This window comes from Castanea sativa, chromosome 12 (genome assembly GCF_040712315.1).
Source record: "Castanea sativa cultivar Marrone di Chiusa Pesio chromosome 12, ASM4071231v1".
Lineage (NCBI taxonomy): Eukaryota > Viridiplantae > Streptophyta > Magnoliopsida > Fagales > Fagaceae > Castanea > Castanea sativa.
Window position 1 is genome coordinate 44,228,639 of NC_134024.1, and position 21,134 is coordinate 44,249,772.

The 21,134-nt window shown below is 34.1% G+C and overlaps 2 pseudogenes; both read left to right on the forward strand.

The window, feature by feature from the left end:
* The first annotated feature begins 521 nt into the window (after window positions 1–521).
* On the forward strand, window positions 522–6,652 carry LOC142619349 (G-type lectin S-receptor-like serine/threonine-protein kinase RKS1; annotated as a pseudogene).
* A 2,407-nt stretch (window positions 6,653–9,059) lies between these two features.
* On the forward strand, window positions 9,060–19,729 carry LOC142620746 (vacuolar protein sorting-associated protein 45 homolog; annotated as a pseudogene).
* The last annotated feature ends 1,405 nt before the right edge of the window (window positions 19,730–21,134 follow it).

Consider the following 21,134-nt stretch of genomic DNA (forward strand, 5'->3'; position numbering starts at 1 on the left):
CGGGTGAAAATATAAGAACGAAAATATGATTTTCGCCATAAATAAATAAACCCAATAATTTTTCTTCATTAGTCAATGTACATCTGAGTTCTTGGGCCAAAAATTGTTTACCTATCCTTAAATTTAAGTTGCCAAAGAAGACCAAAGATTTTTGTCAAGTAGACTTAAATTTAAGTTGCCAAAGAAGACCAAAGATTTTGTCAAGTAGACTTAAATTTAAGTTGCCAAAGAAGACCAAAAATTTTGTCAAGCATCTTTCGCTGAGTAATACTATTAACACATAAAAATGCATAATAATTATGGGTCATGTGAGGATACACTTCCGTTGCTCACAACTCGCCACGTAGCGAGTTATAATACAAAATTGTGCATTTTTTTATATCACCATAGCATTACTCATCTTTCACTAATGTGAATGGGTTTGAAGGTAAACGTTATTTGAGTGTGTGGGTCCTTGACAAGTGGACGTCAGCTTGCATACATTGAATAAATCATTTAACTTCATTTACAAAAGAAGAAGAACTGATTTTTTTTATATGGCTCTCAAGCTCTCTATAGTCTATACTAGCCAATCAGCCACAAGTCTTATTACTGTACTCTTCATTAGAAAAAATGATGAATCCTGCTAAAGGGAATACATCATTGCTTCTTCTCTCCCTTCTTCTTCTTTGCCCAATTTCCACTTCCCTTGACACCATAACACCAAACCAACCCCTTAAGGATGGTCAACTTTTACTCTCAAACCAGAAAACCTTTGCACTTGGGTTTTTCAGACCCGGCAATTCTAGTCACCGCTACGTTGGAATTTGGTATAACCAAATCACTGAACAAACCGTTGTGTGGGTTGCAAATAGAGACGCTCCTCTCAATGATACCTCCGGAGTCCTCTCCATCAACGGTAAGGGAAACCTTGTACTCCACACCCAAAACCAAACTACTCCTATTTGGTCCGCCAATGTTTCTTTTTCTGTCTCATCCACAAATAATTCTATGGCTAAGCTCTCGGATATGGGAAATCTTGTTTTGGCTCAACAAGACAACCAACGTGTTACATGGCAAAGTTTTGATTATCCCACCAATACTATGCTTCCGTTTATGAAACTTGGGCTGGACCGACGGACTGGGTTGAACCGGTTCCTAACATCTTGGAAGTCCAAAGATGACCCGGGAATTGGCAACTACTCATATAAAATAGTTACAACTGGGTACCCTCAAGCATACTTATACATGGGTCAGACTATATTATATCGTGTTGGATCTTGGATTGGCCCAAGATCGATCGGTGTACCTGAAGTGACATCAGAATTATTCAATGTTAGCTTTGTGAATAATCAAGATGAAACGACCATTATGTACAGTATATTTTCAAATTCAGCTGACCCCAAAGTTTTTCCTAAAACGATTGTCGATGAATCAGGAGTTGTGCAACGGTCCTTATGGCAGGATACTAGATGGATCGAATATTGGTCCGCCCCACAAGCGGTATGCGATAAGTATTTGACTTGTGGTCCAAATAGTTATTGTGACCCACACAATGAGGTCATTTCTGAGTGCAAGTGCTTTCCTGGATTTGAACCCAACTCATCTCGTGATTGCATAAGGGAAAAGCAAGGAGTGTCCATGTGCAACAACGGAGAAGGGTTCGTGAAGTTGGCACACATGAAGGTACCGGATACTTCAATAGCACATGCGGACATGAGTTTGAGTATGAAAGAGTGTGAGCAAAAGTGTTTGAGGAATTGTTCTTGTATGGCTTACGCAAGTGCAAATGAGAGTGAGGGAGGGATTGGTTGCTTGACATGGCAAGGGGACTTGGTGGACGCAAGAACATATCCTGATCTAGGACAAGATTTATATATACGTGTGGATGCAGTTGTATTAGGTACTCTTCATCTTTTACTTTTAAAATTTTGGAAAAACATTTTATGAAAATACATAGTGATTTCTCTCATCCCATTTGGTAGCTAGGTCACCAATCCGGTGAGCTAGGCAAACGATGTTGGTACTTCGGTGGTTGGAGCCACCACTCCGACAACCGGTGCCAACATTTTGGTGGCCGAAGCCATCACTCCGGCAGCAAATGCTAGCAGTTTGGTCACTGAAGCAGCATGTCAGAGGTTCGATAACTAAAGCCACCATTCCAGTGACCAAAGACATTGCTCTAGTGGTAGTTGCCTAATCTTGGTTGTTTGCTTGAAAAAAAATTATTTGCCATACTAAACACCTAAAAATCATATTTGTTTTACTTCAAAACAAATAGAGCATTAGTGAAGATTCATGTTTATTGTATTATTTTAGTCAGAGGTTTATACAGAATACTAATCCAACATATAATTTTCCCTATGGTATTTACTTTAAAGTTGGTTTAGGTCAAAATATTGAAAAATGGTTTTCTCCATTTAAAATAGATCCATTTCAAATTATATAGTACAAATCTAAACGAGTATTACGTTCCATATGGGAAAGAATTTATATATGGTTTTGTTAAATTATCTAAAAATATCAAATTTTCACAATGTATACCTTATCTATTTCATAATAGTTCAAAACTCATACAATGTGTGGAGAAGTAAAAATTATTTAAGAGTTGTGTGCACCTAATAACACAAGATTTCTACAATTATATTCATCACTCGTAGTTGGTCCTTCTACTATGTAATACTTGTTTTATTTGACTTTTTTTTTTTATTGTTACAATAATGGGGGAGGGAAGATTTGAATTATGATTCTACTTATATTAAAAGAAAACACTCTTGTTGTTTGACATTGTTGTTAGGTTTTCAATTTTTGTTTTTTGTTTTATGTTTCTTCTTTTAACATATTTTCAGCCACAAAAAAAGAGAATTACATATGGCACTTGACATTGTTGTGAGAACATGTTTGCTTTTTTTTTTTTTTTTTTTTTTTTTTTGATACGTTGGACCTCAAAAAGAGAATCACATTTTCTCCTTTTAAAAAAAATAAAATAAAATCACATGTCCTCCTTAAGCCCATTGTTTCATCCCTACTCTCATTTTCTTGAAAAATTGCATCAATAATAACTATTTATGTTCAATCAACTTCTCAAATTTATGATATCATTTGAATAATTTTTTTTTTTTTTTTTTTTTAACCTCAGCTCAATATGCTAAGAAAAATGGTCTTACTCAGAAAAAGAGGATGCTGGCAATTCTGGGAGTTTCTATTGCTGTAATGTTTCTTCTTGTAGTCCCAGTTGTGTATTGTTTTGTAATGAAGAAGAAGAAAGGTAAGGAAGTTTAGAGCAATTTTTTTAAAAATCTATTTCTAATTTTCTATATTTCTAAGGCCAGTGAAAAAAATGCTCCCAAGATTACTCTTACACTATGTTTCAGGATTTATAAAAGAACAGGTAGAATTCATAGATCAAGAAAAAATTGAATAAAATGGGATGGAACTTGATTTATTTTTCAAGCGTAGAATTTGATAAAAGAAAAATGAAAAAGAACTTGATATATTTTGTTATTATACTCATAATCATTTCTTTGGATTCAAAGATGGTATATTGAAGCAACCAAGGAAAATTTTCAAATGCTTCTTACACAAATGTCAAATTCATAAGAAAGAACACTCGAAAACAACATGATCACAAATTCCATTTGACTTCTACAAAAAACATACATGAGCACCATTGTACCCCATTTTACAAGCCTTTGTTGGGAAGGCAACCTGTCCTTCACTACCAGCTAAAATATGAAGGACTTGTTGGGAAAAGCTGTTTTAGACTATACCAGTTTCTACCATTCATTGAGACATACATGTTTCTTATTTCATAATACTCTGAATTGCAATTTGTCCTCTACTGCCTATTAAAGACAGAGAATTAAGGAATGCTTAGAAGCAACTGCTTTAGACCATACCACTTTCCACTGTTCAGCTGTATCCATCTTGTTTCTTCTTTCACTTCAGGTTGAAATCCATGTGACTTTTCCATATTTAGATGAAATCCAATACATTGAGTCGTCTTAAAGTCTGTTTGGGATCTGTTTATTTTACTGAAATTGAAAACTTTTTGCTGAAAGTATTGTAGATAAAGGTAAAAATTAGCTGGAATAATACAGTGAGACTCATAAATAGTATCAAAAAGTACAGTGAGACCCATGAATAATAGCAAAAATAACCTGAATAGTAAAATAAGTTGGCAAAAATAATCTTTGCCAAATGGACACTTAGCTAACTTTAATTAATAAAAAAAAGCTTGTAGGGTAGTATCTTTTGATCTAATAGGTTTCCAAGGCTACTGCGTTTCTTTCAAAAAACTGGATACTTATGCAAACTCAGAAATTGCAGTATCATACACCACCTTGTGGACAAAGTGGGGGGAAAAAAACACCTTCAGGGTGTCAATTATCATGCCACATGGATAATTTTTTCACCCTTTCAACTAAAAGCTTGATGAATAGCCCAACCAATTCCCTGACATTTTAAGATTTTCTCCAGCCCCATCAGCAGGCGTAAGGAACTTTCATTTCCCATAAGTACTTACCTCTAAGAAAAGTGCATTTTCCAAAGGAATTTCTTGTCAATGATAAATAGAAAATGTAAACTTCAATTTTTCCTCTTATTTTCCACTATTTCATTCTTTTATTTTAGTGTGTTTCTCAGTTTTATTAAACTAGGCTTTTGTGTGAGAATTCCTAATTGGACAAATATGGTTACTAGCATTATTAATTACTTTTTTATGACAGAGAATAGGCATAACACATATTCATATAGTGCTGACTCTACTTTACCATACTTCGAAGACTCTCCAAGTAGAAGGGACCTCGACGGAACTAGAAGAAATTTAAATTTGCCATTGTTTGATCTAAGAACCATTATTGCCGCTACAGATAACTTCTCTATTGCTAACAAGCTTGGCCAAGGTGGTTTTGGCCCAGTTTATAAGGTAGTCTCATTGAACAAGTCCCATAATTTGCATAATCTCATTTCAAATGTGTTTATGCATCAGAAATTCCATCATGAATGTTTACGAGTACTCGTTGAGTATGAATTTGTGGTGTGCAATTGGGCTTCCCCAAATAATTCACCTAGTTGAGTTTCTTTTAATAATTGTGCACTATGACAAAATGATATTTGGACTTTAATTGCAGGGTTTGCTACAAAATGGAATGGAAATAGCAGTAAAAAGACTATCAAAATGTTCTGGACAAGGAATAGAACAATTCAAAACAGAAGTTGCACTAATTGCTAAACTCCAACATAGAAATCTTGTGAGAATTTTAGGTTGTTGCATTTACAAAGAAGAGAAGATGTTGATTTATGAGTACTTGCCAAATAAAAGCTTGGACACTTTCATTTTTGGTATGTCTTCTTTTTCACATTAACCTCACTCATTATCACTAGAAAATGATCTTACCATTACAAACATATTAGTTACAAGTAGCAAGATTTTATACCTAAGTAAAAAAGCAAGAATGCAATGCAATCTAATCTAAGTTCTCATTTCTTCATTTAGATGAAATAAAAAGATCATGTTTAGATTGGGGAATGCGATTTGAGATTATTTGCGGAATTGCTCGAGGGATCTTATATCTTCATCAAGATTCAAGGTTAAGAATTATTCATAGAGATTTAAAGGCCAGCAATGTTCTACTTGACAATGCATTGAATCCAAAAATTGCGGATTTTGGTATGGCTAGAATTGTTGGAGGGGACCAAATTGAAGCTAATACAAATTGCGTTGTTGGAACATAGTAAGTATGGTAGAAAACAAGGATATACTTTTTTAACTGATTACTTGACTATCTTTTTTACATCTAAGGAGAGTACAAACTACATGCCTTTGTAAGAAAAAAAATATTAAGGATATCTTTGCAATTTGTTTTCATATTGTGTTACTTCAAATTTTACATGTATGTTAGTGCCCAAATGCCTATTTTTTTTTATCATTTTATGTTGGGGCTCAATATCTTCATTTTCATTATGTTATGACAGTGGTTATATGTCACCTGAGTATGCAATGCAAGGACTATTTTCCATAAAGTCTGATATATATAGCTTTGGGGTATTACTACTAGAGATTGTTACCGGTAAAAAGAACAGTACTTACCATCATGATGGCCCTTCTTCAAATTTGATTGGACATGTGAGTACATGTGCAAACAGTGACTACAAAATTAAGCCTATATTGTTGAGCCTAATATGATTAATATCTTGTCTCAGGTTTGGGACCTATGGAGAGAAGACAATTCCCTGAAAATGGTTGACCCATTACTAGATGAGGCATATCCTGCTAATGAAGTTTCAAGATGTATTCAAATTGGGCTTTTGTGTGTGCAAGAACATGCAATAGACCGGCCAACCATGTCAACTGTTGTTTTCATGTTGGGTAATGACACACATATTCCTTCTCCAAAACAACCTGCATTTATTTTGAAGGGTACTTACACTATTACAAATAGATCAACTAGTTCAGCATCTAATTCAGTAAATGAAATAACACTTTCTACAATTGACGGTCGTTAAAACCCCAAACTATTTGTAGCAAGTGTACTAATATTCCATTACAAGATATGATTGAGTTAGTCTAAGTCTACTCTACGTTACAATTTTTATTGTATGAATAATTGAACATAATGTATGCACTGTAAAATTATTACAAAAAAGAAGATAATATGTAATATTACACTAACTGTTATTGTCCAGAACTTGTGATGTAAGCACTACCATCTCCTTTAGCTTTTTCTTTCAAGTGGTTTCTGAAATCAATATACAAAAAGTTAACTGCGTATATATGTTCTGTGGAGATAACTTCATTGGTTTTCAGAACAAGATGTCCAAATTTGCAAAGATCTTTTCTTTTGATGTGAAATTTACTAAGTTTAACCATGAAGATTTAATAGAGGAACGCTAAATGCATAATACTGGAATTTGATTTGGATTTCAGGGTGTTTTACTCAAAACGGAACCATTGTATTTATGAATTGTGCAAAGCCTAATGAGATGCTTGGGTATGACTATTATTTTTAACTTAAAAGAACACTTCAACCAAGACAATATGACAAAATAAGTTAGAACAACAGTTTATGACTTTGATGGCAGATCCTCTTGTATAGCAAGGAGAAGGGAAAAATTTTGTAAACAGTACAATTTCTGGAAAATTTTGGGTGACTGGAGTTGGACTGATTTTGGAACTCGAGTTTGCTAAACTCGGGTTCCACGTCATTTTTAAAAAAAAAATTTAATTCCACATCAGATTGCTATTGGTTAGACCTCGAGTATAGCAAAATTGATTTTGAGGTGGAACTCGAGTTTAGCAAACTCGAGTTCCAAAATCAGTCCTACTAACTAATTACTTTGAGACGCATGCCAGTCATCAAAAATTTTTCGGAATTTGTACTATTTACCAAATTTTGCCCAAGGAGAAGTGTGAAAAAATGGGTGACAAAAAGTTGTAATCATTTCCTCATTTTTGCTTAAATTTGGCCCAATTCTACTTTTGTGGTCACTTATATTTGTGAAGGTGCCTTATTGTGAGTGTGTGATTCTCTCCTTGGAGTTCACTTGAAAAAAAAAAAAGGCTCAAACTAGTTTTCACAACATCAGCATTATATGGAACAAATTAATGTTATATTGCAGGACACAAGTGATGAATATAATTTCAGAAAATCTTATTATGTTAGACATCTACAAATTTTAAACAATTTTAATTTGTCAACCTGCTGCTCATAGGTTTGCAATTTTATTTTATTTTATTTTGGTGAAATGGGGGTAGGTTTATAAAAATGTTAAGAAAAGAGAAGGTATCCATTGAGAGAATTTTAATATTTTTTGGGATGGTTTAACAAAACTATATATAATTTCTTTGCAACATGCATAAAATCTGGATGTTCTAGATGTGCTAAACATCCTATTCAAACCTTCATTTAGTTAAAAGGTAGAACTAAATGTTATATAATGTTTTGTTTAAGACATTGTTTTAAATGATATTATTTTTAACATCTCGATGAAAATACAGGTGCATTCACAACCTTTCTTAAGACCTTGCTATGATGATTTTTTTGTCTTCAAAGTTCAAACAAAAAGTGATTCAGTGATGCCAATTTATTTATCAATGTGAATTACACTATGTCAGGTAATAAAAAAGAATGCAAGTAACCCCAATACCTTTTTTTTTTTTGTGTGAAGAACCCAAATACAAATGTAGCCTGCTTTCCAAGCCCATCACAGAGAATGGGCTTAGATACTAAAAATGGGCTTCTAAAATGTGCTACTGTACTATACACGTAATCATGTAGGATTTTACATTTTAAAGTGCAAAATATATTTTTAGGGATGTTTGGATTTTATACTTTGAGGATTAAGAATTTGGATTTTACCCCTAACATTATATGCCATTTTGATTAGCAACCCTTATATAAAGTTTATACTGATGTGTTCGTTAAGTGACACATAAGATCATGATGTGTATCTATTGATTCAATCAAATCATGACACATGGATTTCACTATTTTATTTCATATGAATAGCCAAAATAAAAATAAACTTTAATTATTAAAATAAATTCTTTAAAATTCAAAATTGCAAAAACTAAATAAAATAAATAAAAAACTAAAATAATACAATTTTTTTTCCTTAGATATGTTCCTAAAATAAAGGAAAGAAACTAATTATTGTTTCTCAGATCAATCCTTAACCTGGACCTTAAAAATACAATCCTTCATTTATGAGTCACCTTTAGCCAACTTATTAAAAAAAAAAAAAAAAAAAAAAAAAAAAAAAAAAAAAAAAAAAAAAAACCGTTAACATCAAACATATTTGTTTGATCTGGACCTCAAGTTTCACAACCCGTGTTCCTAAGTTTGTAGATTTTGAGTTGTACTAGGTACCCCTGCTTGTCATTGCTCTTCACTAACGTGTACATATTAGTTTTTTTTTTTAATTTTTTTAATTTAAAGAAAATAATTTTTTTTTAATTTTATTAATTAAAGTTTTGTTTTGCTATTTATATGACGTGGAATAGTGAATATCATGTGTAACTATATGATTGGGTCTAGTGGGTTAAGAAAGGAAAAGAGAGATGCTCATCAATTTGGTTAATGAATTTGCAAGTTAGTATAGTTAGCGTCGGGTATTCACAGTCGGAACTTCTTCAGAAAGAAGTATTCTTGGTAGAATTGGTCAATTCCATTTACAAATCAAAAGAACCAATGTCACATCTTAAAGCAGTTTACTTCCTTCGGCCCACGTCAGAGAATATCCAGCATTTGCGGCTAACAGCGAGCTCTGAAAAATCATATTCAACCCAACTTAGGGAATCTATCATAATTGAAAACAGGAAGAAAAATTGGGAAAAAAGGGTAAGGTTATAGTATCTTTAGCATGTCATTGTCACAGGCTTGCATTTATGGGGTTGCTTAAACATGGTCCGAAACTTTGAATTCTTGTTCTGATGCAGGAGTAGATGTTATCTTATTAGACCTTGTTGTTATGTCACCTCATATTAACTGTAACGTTAGATATAATTATTATCTATATCTTGTAGGAATTTTATGCGGACTTTGTAGCAATTGATCCTTACCATTTCACTTTGAATATGCCGTCAAATCACATTTATATGCTCCCAGCAGTTGTAGATCCTTCAAATTCGCAGCGCTTCTGTGACCGAGTTGTTGATGGTATTGCATCCATTTTTTTGGCCTTAAAAAGGAGACCTATTATTAGATATCAAAGGAAACAGCTGTAAGTGATGATGCACTGGAAGCTATAGTGTAAATATTACTTGTTCATGATATATGTATTATTGAGAGTCATATGAATTTTTTGCATTCTATTCTCAGAATTTAATACACACATGTAGATGTTACTTGTTCATGATATATGTATCACTGAGTTTCATATTAAATTTAAGCATGCTGTTTTCAGAATTTTTTTAATGTGTAATTTATTTATTTATTTTTATAATTTGATAGTTACAAGAGGGGAGGGGGGATTTGAATCCTGGATGTTATAGACACATGAGGAGATCTGTTTTCAGAATTTCATACACACACATGTATATTTTTTCCCCTAGAAACTGATTGATGATATGTGTATTCATGATATTTCATATCATTGTTAATTTTACTGGATGCAGTTTCTCCTTCGAATTTTACTACTTTAGGTTCATAGAAATCTGACTTTTATACTTTTTTGGGATGTATCAGAAGCTGATGTACCGGCAGGAAAGTGGGCTTTTTGATTTCAGACGAATGGAAGTTTCCCCATTGTTGCTGGTAATTGATTGGAGGGATGATCCTGTGACCCCTTTGCTAAACCAGTGGACCTATCAGGTATTGGGAGTTGTCAGTACAAATTTTACCATTTATATGAGAAATGCCTCTTTGTTTTGACGTAACATAGATGGTTTTATTATTTATTGAACTCATTTATCCCATCATGTTCCATAGGCAATGGTTCATGAATTGATAGGTATTCAAGACAACCAGGTGGATTTGAGAAACATTGGCAAACTTCCAAAGGATCAACAGGTTGCATTGCATTTCCTGTTATAGTGCGCATATTTATTTTTATGTTTTGCGTTGCTAAGAAAATGATCTTTGTTCAATTCACACTCACAGGAGGTTGTGTTGTCATCAGAACAAGATGCCTTTTTCAAAGCTAACATGTATGAGAATTTTGGAGATATTGGGATGAATATCAAGTGATTGGTAGATGAATTTCAGCAGATTTCAAAGAGTAACCAGAGCATCCAGACAATAGGTTTGTATGAGGCTTGATAAATTCAGACTTACGAGATATTATGTTACTAAATTAGCATGGTGGGTTGAGGTATAACATTCCATCATTTTGAATTTCTGCAGAAGACATGGCCAAATTTGTTGACAAGTACCCTGAGTACAGAAAAATGCATGGAAATGTTTCAAAGCATGTGACATTGGTCACAGAAATGAGCAAGATAGTTGAAGAGAGAAAACTCATGTTAGTTTCAGAAACAGAGCAGGAGTTGGCTTGTAATGGTGGTCAAGTGGCAACATTTGAGGTAGTGTAATCAATTGTATGGTGTCTTGTTTTTCTCTAAATATTGTTAATGTTACTTCATATATATCCATGAGCCTACTTAGTTATATGTTTTTCTAGATACTTAATAAGAGAAATTATTATAAGATACATAAGTATGGATTTTGATATAATTTTTAGACAGCTATATGATCATGAATCAAGCACAAGGAGTAGATTATCCTAGTACAGGAGGCTGAAGAAAAGGATGTTGTCTTGGATGATTTTGTTGTATGCACACATGCATGTTGATACACTCATCAGTATGAGACAGATTAAGATGGATTATGTTATTTACCCAATGCTCAAATATGGTGGGGAAATGAATTTACAAATTGTAATTTGTTAAAATATATATAAAAAAAATGATACCAGTAAAAAAAAAATTGTGAAAATATATATAAAAAAATGATGGCCTGGTGAAAGAAGTCTTACACATTGGAACTAATAATAAACTTGAGTGGCTCCACTGACAGCAACTGCATTACTAGCTCCGTTTCTTACTATGTAAAGCATTTTCCTGTCGAAAATGTTTTTTACACAATATTTTCAAGGAAAATAAATTGTTTTATTTTTTTTTTCTTTTTATTATTATTATTATCATCATCATTATTTTTTGAGATCCTAAATTTTTTTTCTACGATTTGGTTGCACAAAATCTAAGGTTGCACAAAATCTCTATGTTAAAACCAACAAATAGTTAGTAGGCGGTGGTGGGAGGAGCTTCTGTATATATAGATATATATATATTTTGGGGGGGGGGGGGGGGGGGTGTGTTGGGAGGGGGTGGCAGTGGTGCAGTGAGGAGAAGTGGGACAGGGAAGGTAGGAAGGTGGTGTGGTATTTTTTTTTTTTTTTTTTCTAGCGTTAAGGGTATTTTTCTGATTATGTAAAAAAAAAAAAAAAATTAACTACGTAATTGTTAGTTGTCAGTCAGAGTTGTTGGCCTTGAGTTTTAATTTATTTATAGGTAAGTCTTACTTAGTTTATGGACTTTTATGTGTGGACTTTGGTCCAATTCATTCAGGAGTTTGTTTGTTAGTCAAGGTAGGAGTTCTAGTTCTATTGGGCAAAGCTAAGGTATAGAGTCTATATAACTATCATTGCACTTAAAGAAAGATGGAGTTGCTTAATAGAAAAATCAAGTGTTTTGAGTATTGAGGGCACTTTGGCCTTAATGTTCTATTCTCACCTTCAATTCCCTCTTTCTTTTCTCTTTAATTTTTTTTTTTTTTTTTGATAAGTACCAAGTTTATTGAAAATGAGAAATACCTTTTGTTCACTTTCAATTTCCTCTTTCTTCTCACAAAAAGATTGACATCCTTGTAGGAACTCTGACACTCCAAATACTCTTCGAAGGAAAGGAATGAGCAGTAATGCCACAAATAACCTGGTAGTGGGACCGCACATCAAAAGTACCACTCCCATTCAAGCTCCTGCTGACATTTATAGGAAAGGAATGAGCAGTAATGCCACAGATAACCAGGTAGTAGGACTGCTCATCAAAAGTACCACTCCCATTCAAGTGCCATCAAAAGTACCGCGCATCTGTTACCATCTGCATTACTGTCCACGTTACTATTCAGGTGCACTGTTCACAACTGTTGGTAGATTTGATCTTAGTATCTTCTCATCTCTTTTGCAAACCTAAATCAAATCTTTTCTCATCCTTTCCCTAGTTATTAATTGACCCTAAATCCAAAATCCTCCTAACCCTAATCCTACCACAAGCGCATGTAGACAAATTCCCCAATATGTCCTACGTCATAGTGGTGTTGGCATGAATGAGGGAGAGAGAGATTCTGAGGGTCATGCCTTGTTTGGAGAGAAGGGAAAGGTGGAGGGTATGTGGGTAGATGGCATAAATTATTTCCCACCTTTTTGCTGCAATTTCCACTCATCCATTGACTAGCAATTTTCAGTTGCACTAAACATATTATACACTAAAACAAATGGAGCCTAAACTTTTGGGGAGTTGAATGGATGATTGATCAATCAAATAATTATTATATGCAAGAATATAAATTGACAAGCTGTTAGGAAGTCAAACAATTGAGGTCATAACATGATTTGAGAACTAATTTTAAAGAGATAGTTCATGGGATATGCTCTTTGCATTATGTTAGTGCCAGCTGATAAAGACTGTTAATGTAAATGCTTGAATTATGCAATGAATGATCAAATGTTATCTAAGCTTTTCAAACAGGTTTCATTTGATATATCACAGCATGCAATTGAAAACCCCTTATTTATGGTGGTGATGAACATTGAGTGCTGGACTTATTATTAACATAAAGCACAGTCATGATATTAGTGAACTGAGCTTCAACCTTTTCAAGTGTTGGTTTAGCTTAATGAGTATGAGACGAAATGAATTGGGCTGTCCAGTTGGTGTTTAGCTTTATATTATGTGAGTTGGAAGATATATCTTCATGAATGATTCTTCAATTGAGGTTCGGTCTTTTTATTGTGAGTTGAGGGAATCGTCCTTTGTTATCTTTCCTTGGAAAGCAATTTGGGGGGTTAAGGCTCCCTTAAGAGTTTCCTTTTTTGCTTGGACAGTGGCATGGGGAAAGATTATCACAGCTGATGATTTGAGGAGAGGCTTTGATTTAGTGGATTGGTGTTACATGTGCAGATGTGATGGTGAATAAGTGGACCATCTTTTGCTTCATTGTGGGGAGGCTCACAAGTTATGGAATATTGTTTTTAAATATTTTGGGGTTGCATGGGTGATTCCTAAGAGAGTGAAGGATCTTTTGCTCGGGTGGAGGAATAGGTGCACCTTTGAGGATATGGAATGCTTGAGGGAGTAACTTCTTTAGTCTTTTATGGGACTTTGTTTGATTGGTCACGGGTTTGGGGACTCACATGTAGTGAGTCCCTCCCAATGTTTTTAGATTCCCTTTCTTCTTGTACTTAGCTTTATGCCTCTTTTTTATTTATTTTTTGATCAGTAATAAGAGTTTTATTGATACAAAAGAACAATGTGTTTACGATTGTAAACTCACTGCCCTTGAAACAATTACAATCAAATCATAAGGAAAGTCTAATAGAGATAAGGAAATTAGACAAGGAACTACAATGCCTAAGACCCCAAATATGAGACCACTCAAACAAAGTCCTAGCAAGCAGGTTCTTCAATAGATCTATAAATCTCTTTTTTTTTTTCTTTTTTTTTTTTGTGTGGCTACTTCATGTTTTCTTCCATGTCGTAGTTTATTTTATTTTATTTTATTTTTATCAATATCTTATCTTACCTATCAAAAAAAAAAAAAAATTAGGAGGAGAAGACAATTGGCTTGTGACCACGCTTCATGAAGCAGAGGTCACTAGTTCAAATCTCCTCTTGGCTGACAGTATTGCCAAGTGCTTAACTTTGCAGGGGTTCAGAAGCACTATTGACACAATAGGACAAAAAACAGTTAGGGTGTCACATATGTGGGGTTGAAAGTCCAATTGGCAGGATTTGGGTATGCGGAGAAGTATGACTGGCAATTTCTCCTCACTAGATAGGGCAGGGTAATTGTTGTGATTGTTTTTTTTTTTTTTGGGATAGTGTAGTGAACCATTCTAAGGAAGATCTCTTTGGACTCTCCTCTAGCCATTAAAACCTACAAGCAACTTCTCCCGCTTGTCAAAACCAGTTGCCAGGTAATCTAGGGGCTTTCACCCCTAATGGGCTATTATAGAGTTTGTCCCCCCTATCCTCTTATTTGTTTATTTTTATTTTAGGCTTGGTAATATTTGGAATTGTGACCTACCTATCAAAAAATATATATTTGGAACTGTGATCAACCCTAACCCAATCTAAAGGCTTATCACTTGACCAAAGCTGAAGTAGATACATTAGTGACAGGTGCAATATTGAGGTTTCTGATACCAATCAAAGCATTGGCATTAATTTTCACTTTACTAGTAATATATGACATTAAGTGTGGTTAGGCTGCAAAGAAGATTTTTGTGTAATGGATTTTAGTAAATTTTAGCTGGATCAGACCCATACATTATTTATTAGTAATTTACGCATTTATAGGAAGGTTCAATTGGATTGGAGTTTGGACTTGTTAAGTGGGGCAGGATTGGGCAAAATTTTTAAGTAATCCTGAACACGTTGGGGCAAAGGTATCCTTATATATCCAAATGGGTGTTCTTGGGCCAAATGGATAACAAGCAAAAAGGTTTTATCCTGTATGTGTTTGCAAAGTTTTTAATTAGGATGGTCAAGATTGTTGTCAAAAGAAGATGAGAATTGATTATTTGTGGTGCATGAAGTTGGGGTGAGCAATGCATTTTTTGTTCTAATCATTAAAACAATTTGATTGTTAGGATTAACATCCTAAATTTACAAATCACATGCAAGAATGTGATACATCCCTTGCTTTGGCATTTCTTTATCCTCTCAATGGACTCTCATAAAAGAATCTTTGCACACACATTAAAAGAAATTTCCTTTAGTTTCCCTTTGAGTTTAGACCAATGGATAATCCAAGGAACTAAGGTTTGGTAAGCTGCACCTCTGGTTCATTTTGCAAAAATTAAGCGGAAGATTTTAAATAGCAAGTGCTGGGCATTCTGTGTTTTCAAAAATTACAAATAACATTACCAAACAGGCTCTCAATTTTAAGTGTTTTTGGGTGTTATTGTGTCTGTGTTTCCATGTCATTTGGGAGAAAAGTCACATCCTAGTTATAAGCTCTCCACAAGTTTTTGATCTGCCCAATGTTTGAATTTAGGGTTTAAACTTCTTTCCTTGATAAAACCAACAAAGCCTAGGTTTAGTCTCATTATTATAAATAATAAAGCCTTAGTCCTTTGGGGTTGGCTATGGATCTGTTTTTTATTTTGGGGAGGGGCTAGGGGGCTAAATAGGTTCTCTAGAGGTGTCATGTAAGTTATTTGAAGTTTCATAGGTGATTAGCAATTAATGACATCATCCAATAGGATTAGCTCAAAATTTATGCCTTCTCATAAATATGAAAGGCCTATGCAATAAATATTGCTTATGTTTATAATGCTATTTGGTCTCTTGAATTATTGTTTTATTCACACATCATGTTCATTCCCTGCAAGTTATTGTCTGAAACAAAGTGTTCATCTGCTGGTATTGAGTGGTGCTACGTAACACCGTTTAGAGACTTTTTCAACACCCCCCCCCCCCCCCCGGGGCGGCCTGGCATGGCATGGCATGTACACTTACATGGTCACACCACTAAACACTGGGGAGGGAGAGATGTGATAGTTGGTGCTTTTTTGGTGTCAATAGACTTCCCTACTGATATATGATTTGAGATTCCTGAATTTGACAGCTTGAAATTAGAGCAGGAAATATTTAGTATACTGTTCAAATGTTGAGCAATGACATTCTTCCCTTTTCAAACTTCAATGCAGGCAGTGACAAATCTTTTAAACAATGAAAGTGTATCTGATATTGACCGCTTACGCTTAGTGATGCTTTATGCTTTGCGCTACAAGAAGGAAAGCCCTGTTCAATTGATGCAACTTTTCAACAAACTGGCTTCTCGGTCTGCCAAGTACAAACCAGGGGTAAAATAAGCAAACCAGCATTTCTGTTATGTATGATTTGATGCTTTAGTAGAGCAGCAAATATGTTGACATTGTTGTGTTCCTTGCTAGTTGCTAGATGATTCACTGGTTTTGAAAAATTGGCCATCATGGTATGACAGCTTGTCCAGTTCGTCTTGAAGCAAGCAGGGGTTGATAAGCGAACTGGGGATCTTTTTGGAAATCGAGATCTTTTGAATATTGCTCGTAACATGGCTCGTGGAGTGAAGGTTAGTTAGAAACACTTCACTTTCTGCTTGCGATTGTGGTTAGATGCTTATACATCATTTTCCCACATGCTGTAGGGGGTTGAGAATGTTTACACCCAGCACCAGCCCCTTTTGTTCCAAACCATGGAAAGCATTTCCAAGGGACAGTTGAGAGATGTGGAAAGCATTTCCATTATTGTGTGCATATTATCAGGAAGTAGTGCCAAGATAATTCTAGTTATGTTTCTAATTTTACTCTTTAATAATGAGAAGAGTTTATGAGGAAAAACCCACTTCATACAAATTTCTCAGTCTAAATAACATATTATCTCTCATCAGATATATGATGCTAATGTCTAACTTTCAGCACTTGTTAAAGAACGTATGCTGGTCTGTAAATTCCCCTCCCCCCCTCTCCTCGAAAAAAAAAAAAAAACAAAGAAATCAAGTTATGCCGGTCCTCTTATGGCTCATTTGAAGCAAACCACATTATATCAACATAGTTTATGGCAGGTCACACGCCAAAGGTATCAATTAGGAGTTTCTTATCTTTGGGAGTTTGGCCCTGTGCATATTTTGGGCATTGATGCTTCACTGTGACACCATGCTATATATAGTCATAGGGATTGATATGTGTTAACTGAGGTGGCTGTGTCCCCTCAATTTGTTGAAGACAGTTTTTAAGCCATCTAGCCTACCCCCAGAACTTAGATTATTGTTCATTTAATGGAAACTATTACTGTTTCTGCGTAGCTTCTTGATTACCATGCATCCAAATTAGATATATAATCTTGATAAGTAATAAATTGTATTAAGAGGAAAAAAAAAGAAAAAAAAAAAAAGAGAAATCCTAGTGCATGGGAGATATCCAAGGAAAACACTTTAAAAAAAAAAATTATATAGTAGTAGTTTTTTTTCATTAAGAAAGTGCAAAAAGGGGCACAATCCTAGTACATGGGATGACAAAAAGAAGACCCAAAAGAAATAAAATTAACACGTACTAAAGAAAAACTAAAACCAATGAGGTCTAGCTTAAAGGGAATCTCCTCCCCTTGTAAGAAAATACTAAAAAGAGGGGGGAAAAGGACTAAGATATGAAATTAAAAATGTCTATAAATTCCAGAAACAAAAGTAAAGGTAAGCTAGAAGTAGATGTTAACGTCAAAATCAGATATATATGCCCCTGATCACCTATCCTCTCAAGTTTTTCTACCATTTTACTCGTCTCCTATCTTTCCCCTTCATTTTGCTGTTACATCCTATAGTAAAGGCTTTTCAAGCATGGACAGACTGTTGTAGGATTGAACGTTAATTTATATTTGAGATAGCCATAGCCTTTGAAGTGAAAGTTATAGCCTTTAAATAAAGATTTTTAAAAGGCTTTGGATAATATAGCTTGAATGACAAACACTTCATCTTTGAGCAGGCCACAGGAAGTAGTCATATTCATTGTGGGAGGGACAACATATGAAGAGTCACGTTCTGTTGCATTACAAAATGCCAGCAATTCTGGAATTCGTTTTATTCTTGGTGGTTCTGTGGTTCTGAATTCTAAGAGGTATGTAAGCTTTTGAATCATTATTGTGATTTTAGAAGCACGGTATTGCTGTGCTAGCTGTGGTTCATGCTTGGCACACACTAGCTTTAAATGCTAACTTCTATGGCCTTCATCTTTCTTGCATCAGCCACAAATTTGAGAATGTAGTTGTGGGTTGGATTGCATCATGTTAATTTGACACTTGGTGAAACTATGTTGGGCTTGTGGATTTTGGTTTGGCATTATTCATCCCATGTAGGTTGCAAGCATGCAATGATTTGTGGCTACTTAAAATCTACAAATCAAAATTCTTTTGAAGTTCCATTTTTGACCCAATCTCGACCCAGACTTCTATAACTTCAGTCACACTTTACTGAACTTAAATCTCAACTAATACAAATATCCATAAATTGTATTTATTTTATACTTTTGTCATATTTATAGGATAAGTTTAGTTATATAGTGATAATTTGAGGCTAGTTTAGTTATTTGATGGAATGTAGTTAAAGTGGAAACTATCCTTGCTTTACACAATTTCCTCTGATCCAATGATCATTTTGGCCAAAAAAAAGCAGGTTTCTGAAAGACTTGGAAGAAGCTCAAATGATAGCTCGTTCTAGCACGGCAGTGATTTGAAGGCCCCATCATATGGGTCTTGAGAGCCAATAGATAATTTTTATGGCTTTATACAGAGCTTTTGACTTGGTGACTGGCAGTGGTAAGATTGTTAATGAATATTGGGAAGAGGAACTTGATGATCATCAGAATCAACCCACCTTTCTTGCATAAGATATCCAATATTCACCAATTTGCAAAGTAATAAATAGTAAATAGGTTTTTTGGAGACTAAACCCATTACACGTTGGAATATTAGCTATTACTTATTCGCGAGAAACAATTTGCAGATAGCCGTATTGCTTGTTTAACAACACTACCTTGCCTTGTGAACGAAAATGTAAAATCACACTCAATTTTTTTTCTTTATTTTTTGGATTGTATAGACTTGATTTATCCTAGGTAGTTTTGTACTTGGACCATATTGTGAAAAGTTCCAGCTGAGCATATGGTTGAGCCAGGGCCAGGGGTTTTGTTTATACTTCAGCAATCAATGTTCTGGTGACATGGGAAGTTTATGAATATTTGTGCGTGCATATATTTTGATCATGTTTTATGGTGAATTATATTATCAGGGAGAATCTTTTGCTTTTATTAATTGGTGTTGTCCAATTATGCTCCTGTGGACCTTGGTCTTCTCGATTCAGTCGAGTCATCTTCCAAATTACACTATCGTTGCTTGCTTTGCCTGAACACAAACACAGACAATCTTTCATATAACCAAGCTGTTAGTAGATTGGCATCAAAATGTACTTGCTGATGCTTTATACTTGCTAATGAAGGATGGGTGTGATTAGTTTAAAATTTTAAATAGTGAGCTACAAGTTCTTAAACCCTTAAACTCTGTTGTGGGAATATCAAACTCTCAGCATGCTCTCTCTATCTCATATAAGCATACACACAAGGAAAGGAAAAAAAAAAAAAACCCTCAATCGGATCACTTCAATTTTTTTTTTTTAATGTATAAAAATCATATCATGTATGGATTTAAACCGCCCAAAAAATTATAAAATTTAAGAAAATTTTTAAATTTTTACTTAAATTAGAGAAGTAAAGTAATTTATATATTTTCTTTATCTGTTGGTAAAGAGTGTTACGTAATGACACACCTTAACAAATACTATCAATAGATTCAATACCATCAATAAAAGTAATGAAGTTGAAATATTTGCACATTAGTTGAAATATTTGTGAACAAGTATGGTACGAAAAATGTTTAATATACATTATATACGTTTAATTGTATTTTTGTCTAATATGATAAATTGGATATAGTTTTTTTAAAGGTACTTTAATAAAAAACCTACAAAGGATATATTATTATTTATTTATCTTTGTTGGGCTATCAATTGAACTTTAATTGTTGACTGTTCGGCTAAACAATCGCTTTTAGACAAGCCCAATAACAATTATTTTACCACCGCAACTTTTGCAATAACCAACGAAGTAGACCACAATTTTTGTAATATTATTATTGAGATGGATAGATGATGGGAGAGGAGGTGATATAAAAGACAAACGTTATATAATTATATATTGACAAAAATACAAAATTGATTTCTAACTTTTTAGTCTTTTTTATTTCAGTCCTTTAATTTTTAATTTAATTATTTTAGTCCTTTAACTTTTAATTATTGCCAATTTAATACTCCGTTAAACTTCAGTTATGTTATGTCGTTAATTGAGCAAAAACAAAGTTGTTTTGACTTTTTTTTTTTATAATAAATTTCAGAATTTAAAGAAAATTTAAAAAATAAAAACTAATATTAAAAAAAATTAAAAACATTTAGGAAACTAGCTAATCACTCACCGAAAAAGCTTGTTCCTACACACTTCTCAAACCAAATCCTCCGCATTGTAAAAATCCAAAACACAATAACAAGAACAAAACTCCCACTACCACTTTCAAGAAACTAGCTACTCATCAATCTCTCACAAAAAAAGTTTCAGCTTTCTTTCCACCATTTCATGCCAAGATTCAATCTTTCAACATCCCATCTCTTCCAATGTCCAAGAACACTCCTAACACTGAAGAAGACAATGGATCTGACCCTGACCCAACAAAAATCAAACCCTACAGGTAGCCGTCTTTAGCAAAACCCATGAAACTGCCACACCCACAAAAACGCTCCGTCCGCCCTCTATTCAGCATTCTCCTCCTCATAGTCTTCGCCGCCACCGTCAGCTTC